Source organism: Sceloporus undulatus, chromosome 1 (genome assembly GCF_019175285.1).
Source record: "Sceloporus undulatus isolate JIND9_A2432 ecotype Alabama chromosome 1, SceUnd_v1.1, whole genome shotgun sequence".
In the NCBI taxonomy this organism is placed as follows: Eukaryota; Metazoa; Chordata; class Lepidosauria; order Squamata; family Phrynosomatidae; genus Sceloporus; species Sceloporus undulatus.
Window position 1 is genome coordinate 149,035,158 of NC_056522.1, and position 8,389 is coordinate 149,043,546.

Genomic DNA, 8,389 nt, shown 5'->3' on the forward strand with positions numbered 1-8,389 from the left:
AAGAGGCTCCAAAGAGGAGAAAATGCTGGGCTGGAAGCAAAGGGGAAGCTAGAGGTTGGCATTCAGAGGGAAGGCTGTGGAAACTCATGACTTTGGGGGAGTCACACTCTCTCAACCTCAGGGGAAAGGCAATGGCAAATCTCCTCGGAATCAATCATGCCAAGAAAACCCCAGGATGGGGTCATTTTAGGGTAATACACACAACACACACACACACACACACACACACGGAGGTTTTTTAATTTGACAAGCTGACAGAATTTTTTTTTAAAAAAAAAGGAGGGGGGAAAGCATCCATTCAGTTGGCCAATGATTGTAGGATATGTCACTTTTGACGAAAGCGGAAGTGAATTTGATTGACAACAGAGGAGGCTCCATTTTAAAGTGGGACTGCAAATGTGAACTTCAGAAGGGTAAATTGCAATGATCAAGGTAAAAGGTAGTACGAACTTCTTTCTGGGCAGATTCGATATGGGGGCAACCAGATCTGCCCAGTTCTATCCAGGGCAAATGAGCCGGTGGGAATGGGGCCCTAGATGGCCAACCTCTCTGAAGCCTCGGCAATTTCCAGCTTGCAGTTGGCCATATTTCCAAGATGGACAAAGGGTCCAGGCCATAGCCCTGCCTTGTCATTTATGAATTCTGCAGACTCTGACAATAGACAGCTTTCCTGTCTTATGCTCTGGTGGTGCAATGGTTAAATGCCTGTACTGCAGCCATTCACTCGAAACCACAAGGTTGCGAGTTCAAGACCAGCAAAAGGACCCAAGCTCGACTCAGGCTTGCATCCTTCCGAGGTCGCTAAAATAAGTACCCAGACTGTTGGGGGCAAATTAGTTTACTTGCTAATTAGCTTACTTGCTGTTCACTGCTATGATCTTTGGAATAGCGGTATATAAATAAAACAAATTATTATTATTATGTCTCAAAGTCTAATATTCATCATTGAATATAACGTGTAACATTATGGCGAGGGAATAGTGTTACTTGTTATATTCAATAATGTGAATGGAGATGGACTAAGCATTGGAGAGGGAATAAGCATTGAAACAGATAAGTTCATAATGCAGATTTGTTTTACCTAAACACTAATCAAGTACACTAAACATGAAATGTGCATATTTATTACATGATTATTAAAATGCCTACTTTTGATAAGGAAGCCTTTGGTATATTTAAGGAAGCCTTTGGTTTTTATTGTTTTGCAGCAGGTGAAGCCCTTAATGAGGGTGCTGAGTTTTTATTTTATTATGTTTTGAGCATTTTAATGCTGTTTCTAACTTGTTCCAATGATGTTGTCAACTGTTTTTAACTTGGGTTTTTTTTACAATAGAAATTTAATTTAATTGTGTTTTAACTTTTATATTTTTAAAAGTTGTATTAGGCTTTTAAAATGTTGTATGCTGCTTTGGATCTCATATTCGGAAAAAGGTAGGAAAATAAATAAATAAATATACTTCAGGACATTTTCTCTCTCTATTCAAGTGAAGATATAAATGTCAAACTCTTACCTTCTTTTCCCATTTCAACTTATTTGTGTACTCTTCCGTTAGATAACTGGTGTTACTAAATGAAGCTGGTGGGATTTGAGGGAGGAAACCAAATACAAGAAGGCTCTGCTTCTGTGTAGAAGTCTGAACACACACATTTCCACATAGACAGCCGGAGAAAAAAATCTCTAATAATGATAGGAAGTGCTATTCCAGCTGGGAAGAGCTATATGTGGTCATTTCAGAATTGAATATGTTGAAAATCTATCTTGTGGCCAGCTGAACATACAGCTAGCTTGCACCTGTGTTCAATTCAACCTGATAAACGATCTAAAGAATCAAATCCAGAATTTCAGATGTGAAGAACTCTAAAATCTGGATGGACAAATCTTGTTTTATTTTCCCCCACTTTCATTTACAAAAACTTGAACTTTTTCTGTTCTTCTTGTGAATTATTTTTTTGAATTTTTGAAAGTACTTATTTAAAACAAACAAACCCTAAGTGCACAAAATCCTTACCTTTCGTTTCTTGGAAGTCAAAAGTCTAACTCTCCTTCTTTTATGTGAGCCAAATAACTTTAGAAGTCTTTTTCTGCCAGACAGTAATTGAGTCTGGTTTTGTTGTGGGCTAAGCAACCGCCTAGCATAACTCATAATGAGCAGTAGTTTACACAAATCCAATTAAGTGCTGAAGGTTGAAAGTGTGGTTTCATAAATGTATTGACATAACTTGTCTGACTCAGCAAAATTCAGAGTTGCAAGTCAAAATCCATCCAACTATACTTTACAATACAAGAGTCAACATTTTCATAACTCTCCCCCTTTACACTGAAAGTAAGCTAACATCTAAGTTAAGATTTAACATCTAAGTTAAATCAGACTTGCAGGTGTCAGCAACTTTGAAACTAACAAGAAAAGTCAATGCATGTTTTCAAGTGGATTTACTCTAAGTCTGACTAACTGCAGAGCAGGGGTGGTCAGCCTTTGGCCCTCCACATGTTAGACTGGAATACCTGTCAGTTCTAGTCCACATAGCCAATGATAAGGCATGGTGGGAGATATAGTGCAACAATATCTGGAAGGACCCATGTAGTCCATCCCTGCTATACAGGACTGAAGCTTAACAAGTGTTCATTAAAGTTGCCCCAAATGTAACCTGTCAAATAATGTGTGTGTGTGTGTTTGTCCCCACCAGCCATCAGTCCTGTGAAACCTAGACAGCTGAAGCTTGGCATGCCCACTAAGGGAATGCATATACTGTACTGGAGTTATTTTTGAGGGTGGAGGTTTGGGGGAGGGAACGTATAGAATGCATTAGTAATTTTAATCTGTCCTAAGTCACTAGGTGGCAGACTTCCCTAACCACAACATAGCTGCCATTCCAGGCCATATTCAAAGAAGTGATCCTATAAGAACCATTTTGTTAAAAAAGAAAGAAAGAAAGAGCTAGCAAAATCTATGACAAGAATAACTAAAACCACAGGGGAGCAGGCAGAAGAGGGAAGCCTGTACAAACAACTGAGACTCCAGAGCAGACTTTCAAAGCAAGGAGCAGTGGCTCCATTCAGAACAGATGAGACTTCAGAAGACCACCTTGCAAGATAGGAAGAAAATAGGACAGGGATGGCTGGAGGAGTCAGGGAACAACTTTGAAGGTAAAAATAAAACAAGCCTCTGCATTCTTCTGCAATCTCTTTTTAGATTATAATTCTGATTTAATAAACAAAGTAAAATCAATCTCAACTTGAAGCAGCCTCAGCTTGAAAGCAGTCTCTTGCACTCACTGTTTTAAAACAAAATGGAAAGGAGATTCTCCACTGCTATGATGAGAAAAGCCCAGCTACCCAATAGTGAGGGCTAAATGTATGTATGTGCTTTCAAGTCACCTGTTAATTTATGGGAACCCCATTAATCTCATCGATTTTTTTAAGGGAAGGAATACTCAGAGGTAGTTGGCCAGTTCCTTCCTCTGAAATATAACCCACGGCACCTGGTATTCGTTTTTTTGTCACCCATCCAAGTACTAACCAGGGCTGATGCTTCCAAGATTAGATGGGATCTGGTGCCTTTAGCATATTTGTCTCAACAAGGGCTATACTACCTGTGAAAATTACTTTATAATAAGACAATATTTGTGCCCTCAAGTACTATGGTGCATGGTTTTCTTTGTACCAGATGGAGATGTGTCCAACTCTGATATATCACTGCATCAGACCCAGCTCCATCAGGGCTAGCCTGGAAGAAGAGACTCCTCCCTCCATAACTGTCATCTTCCAGCCTATGAGGGAGTTGACTAGGCAGGCCCAGCTCCACCAGGGTTAGCCTGAAGAAGAAGAGCCCTCCCTCCGGTCCATCTGCCTTGGTCCAGGCCTCAGAGGGGGAGAAGAACTGCTGGATCTGATCCCCCCCCCTCAACATTCCCTTCTCCTTTTGGGTCGTGTCTTTTAGATTGTAAGCCTGAGGGCAGGGAACAGTCTATTATCCCCTCTGTTGTAAGCCGCCCAGATTCCCAGTGATTGGGCGGCATATAAATAAATCCTATTATTATTATTATTATTTGGAATTTTTCATTTATTACACTAGAATGTTAATCCTAATACATGTGAGGCAGGGTATTTTTGATAATGTTAAATAATAATCTTTGAACTGAGCTATTTCATTTTTTAAAATAGCTGTGGATCTTTAACTTTTAGGATTGTTTGCCTGATGTCCCATTTAATAAGGAAAAGGTTTAATGTGTGCCTTTTCATTTAAACTAGTTGATTAATCCCATTACATTAATTCTTGTCTTCATCCATTTTACCCTGGCTTACTTGATTTTACTAATCCTTCCTTTCCATAATGTTGGCAGATTTGTGTTGTGGAAATAATTGGAATGGGTTATGCACTGAAATGCATTATCACAGCAAGTGTTGCCTTTTAACTTTTTTTTTCTTTAAAACTTTCTCTAACAGTGGACCCAATCAGAATAAACCCAGAACTTTAGTCCTATGTCTGAAAGTGTTCTCTTGATCCATTTTATGTAAGAATTAAAAAAAAACCCTGTTGAATTATTGGACAGCTGCTGTTATTAAATGGCTGTGCCCTAATAAGAGAAATTAGATTTCCAAGTACTACATGTGTCATAGAATTAATTTGCTAGAAAACACACCATGTATTTTTCCACAATGAGAGGTACAACATTAACACTTTATAGCCATTTTAATGGATAGTTAGTAATCCATTAGGACACTCCATCTTCTACTGCTAATGGATACTTAATAGTACCATACAATTTGAAATAATATTATCTTGTCATATGCAGAAAAATGGTTGAAGCAGACAGAGGACTTGTCTATATTAGTTTGAAACCCCAAATTCCACCCATGTTCATTGTGTGCTGTTTACATTACACAGGCCCAAACCTCAAATCATGTGATGTTTACACAATGCTTACAACCAATTTAGGGTTTCCACCCCTCGACCCACACTAAAGAGGCCCTTATCACACAAAGGCACTTACATGGATAAAACATTGCTGAACTGTTGCAGAAATGCAAAGGTGGGATCGTCTGTCGCACCTCTAAAATGTAATTGAGGTTTCCCACTTTCCTTCCATTGATGAAGCATTCAGGGAGAAGCCAGGAGAAACCATTTTTTGAATAATGGGATCTTCCATTTTGTATAACATTTTGCCTAATACAGTTTTCTTTGCAAGCAATGTTCCTGATGTGTTGTTAAACATTATTTTCATACATTTTTGATACACACACACACACACACACACTTTAATATCTATACTTTTTTTTCCCCAGGGGAAAGCGTGAACGCAGTCCCCCACTACCACAAATTATGCAGTCGAGTTTCCCGCATTTGGGGAAATCGCAGGGGTCAGCACACCCGGAGTGCAATGGATGAGCCTCACCCTGGGAAAACCACCTTCGTGATCATGGTGTCTCCCCTGCCAGGTAAGTATCTATACTTTTGAGCATTTTTTTCAATGAAGTCTTGCAAAACTGAGGTGTGTCAGATTTGAAGGATAGCTGGTCTGATTTTTCCTAAATTGGGCCATTTCAGTTTCAGATATGAACCAAATGAAATTCCCCTTCATCTCTAATTTTCAGTTCTTCCTTACCCACAAGATGCAGGAGGTACCTCTGAACTGAAGTCTGCAAATGAGAGGAAAAATAGGAGAACTATCAAACAGCTGAGACCAAGTTTTGCACAGAACATATGCGGAATCTTGCACATCTTATTTTACTACCCTCAGTAAAGTATAATCTAAAACTGCTCCACTAAGGGCCCATTCCCACTATGATTTCAGCCAATTGCTGATTGCTGTATATATGCCTTGTCTCTATTGGAAATGGCTTCCGATGTGACCGCGATCATTTGGAATTGCTCGGAAGCTCTCTCCAAACACTAGGTTTTTTGGCAGTTCTTTTGAAAAGAAGCGTGTTCAACAAGTGTGAATGACTGATCTCAATCGCATCCCTCCAAAATTACACTCATTGGGAGCTGGTCACAGTTGCTTTTGAAAAGTCGCCTCTCCACTGTCCTCCTCCACCGCCTTACCCAAGCAGGAGACACGCATCCCACAGACCAAATGCTTGCCTGCCCAGCCATGTCCACAGCTGCCTCAGCCATGGGGCAGAGCGACCTCATTAGGTGTGCTGAGGACTTCACTGACCAGGTGGATGCCACAGGAAGGGCAGCTGAAATTGGGGACCCTTCTTCTTTCCCTCGGAGGCTCAGCCAATGCCTGGCAGACAGCCTTGGGAGCTTTTCAGCCAACCTTGGCCTGGGCTGGACACCACTTCCATCCCTCTCTCCCTGCCTTTATCCTTTCCGGCATGGCTGCTTCTCCCTCTGCGTCCACCTTGGGATGCTGGGTTCTGCCTGTGCAGGATTGGGGCCCTAGAGAGTGTCAGAGTGCCTTCTCTCTCTCTGCTGGCCTCCTTCATCTCCCCTTGGGAGTCCTGGGCCGGGAGGGCTGGAGAAGACTGCCTCCTGTAGCCCCTCTTTGATGGGACTGGAGTTCAACCACATCTGGAGGGGAGGCCACAGAATCTACAAGCCTGGCAAACCTGGTCCCCCACAAACTGTGGCACAAAGAAAGTAGTGGGAACTACATAGTCTAAGGTCTACATTTTCTTCCATAGTGGGAACTAAGCATTGGCCTTGATTAATTCAGCCACCCAGTGTCAACACGATTTGCAAAACAGTTTAAATGGTAAGTGGGAATGTGCCCTAAGTATTAATAGGAAGCAGCCAGCTTGTTCTTGATAACACAAAGTTCCATAAATCTAGCCCCCTTCACAGAGTACTTATAGCAGTCTCCAGTGTAGCTGAATATCTTTCACACTTTCCAAGTACTTGCTTCTTTCATTGTTTTTTTAAAAAGGGTGTGTGTGTGTGAATCTTTCAGATACAGAGATGAATATCCATGCTGGGAAAAGGGCAGAATGTGTGTGAAGTAAAGCTTTGCAAGGCTGCAATTATGTTTTCCATATTATACTCCCTGCTCTTCTTTTTACCTTTCCTAAAGGCACACTGTAATGATGCTGCTGCCTAGGCAATTATCACTATCTCTTTTTCCCCTCATTTTGTTTATTCTTCCCTTATTGTTATGGCCAGCTCAATGCACCACATGCATCCTTCTCTCTTTTGTCCTCTCTCCTTCCCTCCCTCTCTCAGTAAAGTCTCATAAAAAAACCTTCAGTAACATTTACCTGAGGAAGCTTTGCAAAAACAAAAGAATATATCATGCTGCTTATCATCTTGCTGCTAAAAAAACTTAATAATAATACATTCCATCTTATCAAAAATTAATGTCCTTTGAATAGATTTCCACATGCCAAAGAAGGGTCAGAAAAGGGGTCAGCAGCACTGAGACTTTGTCCTGTGAAAGGAAAGGATTCTAGGCAGTGGAGGGTTTTAAAACAATTACTAAAAAATAAAATAAAATAAACTATATGTACTCAGTCTTTCCAAATAGATGTAATTTCCTTTTAATGTTCCTGTAAGTCTGCCAAGATTTAAATTGGATATCTCGATTCAATTTGGGTTTAAAAGAATACAATATTATCCATTCTTGGGGGGAAAAAGTTGAGAATTTCAAAAGTTTTATTTGCTCATAAAAATAATGTGCTTATGGGTCTCTCAAACACCACCTACAGTTGGCCTTGCACATTTGCAGATTTGATTATTCACTGATTCGATTCATATATTCTCTCTAAGAAGCTCTAGGTTCTTCGGTGACACTCTTCTTGAAGTAATGCTGGAAGATCTAAAGATTGCTAGACAAAACGATTCTCTGGGCATTTGTAGATCTTCCAGTTTGTCAGATGCTGACCAAAGAGTTTGGCTAAAGGACCTAGAAGTTCCTAGAGAGCTTCTCTCTCAGGGGAAAAAATGTTTTTTTTTTTTAATTGGCAGTTTTTCCACTTTTATGGGAGTGCTGTACCTCTAACTTCATCGAATGGGGAGGGCCCACTGTATTAAAAATACTCAGAACATAACCATATGCAAGTCACTGTCCAATTTGATTTACTTTGCCTACCTATACCTGGCTAATCCCCATTTTAACTAACCCAGTGGTAGTGCAATCATCTTCATCCCACAGTTTCTCACAATGCTGTTTTGATGTAGGTTTTTGAGGCTGGGTGCTGTTGCTTGTTTCTCTTCTTCTGGACAGATGGTTTTCATATAATCTTACCCAAGAGACAAGGAAATCAATGACAGAAGAGATAAATGCCTTTGCAGAAATACAGGTGATGACTATCATGTTATTAGACAGGAAATCACAGGGCTAATCTGTAGATTGGATAACTAGTGCACTATTTAGCAGAGGGAGAAAATACCAAATGAAGGGGTAGACAGTTGTGGCTTTCACTCATATGTCAGGAAAGAATTGTTTT

General features: G+C 40.3%; 1 non-coding gene across 1 annotated transcript; it reads right to left on the reverse strand.

The window, feature by feature from the left end:
- Window positions 1–5,281: 5,281 nt before the first annotated feature.
- LOC121920042 lies at window positions 5,282–5,445 on the reverse strand. The gene has a single exon (XR_006101623.1). It is a non-coding gene; the product is annotated as a U1 spliceosomal RNA (small nuclear RNA).
- Window positions 5,446–8,389: the final 2,944 nt, after the last annotated feature.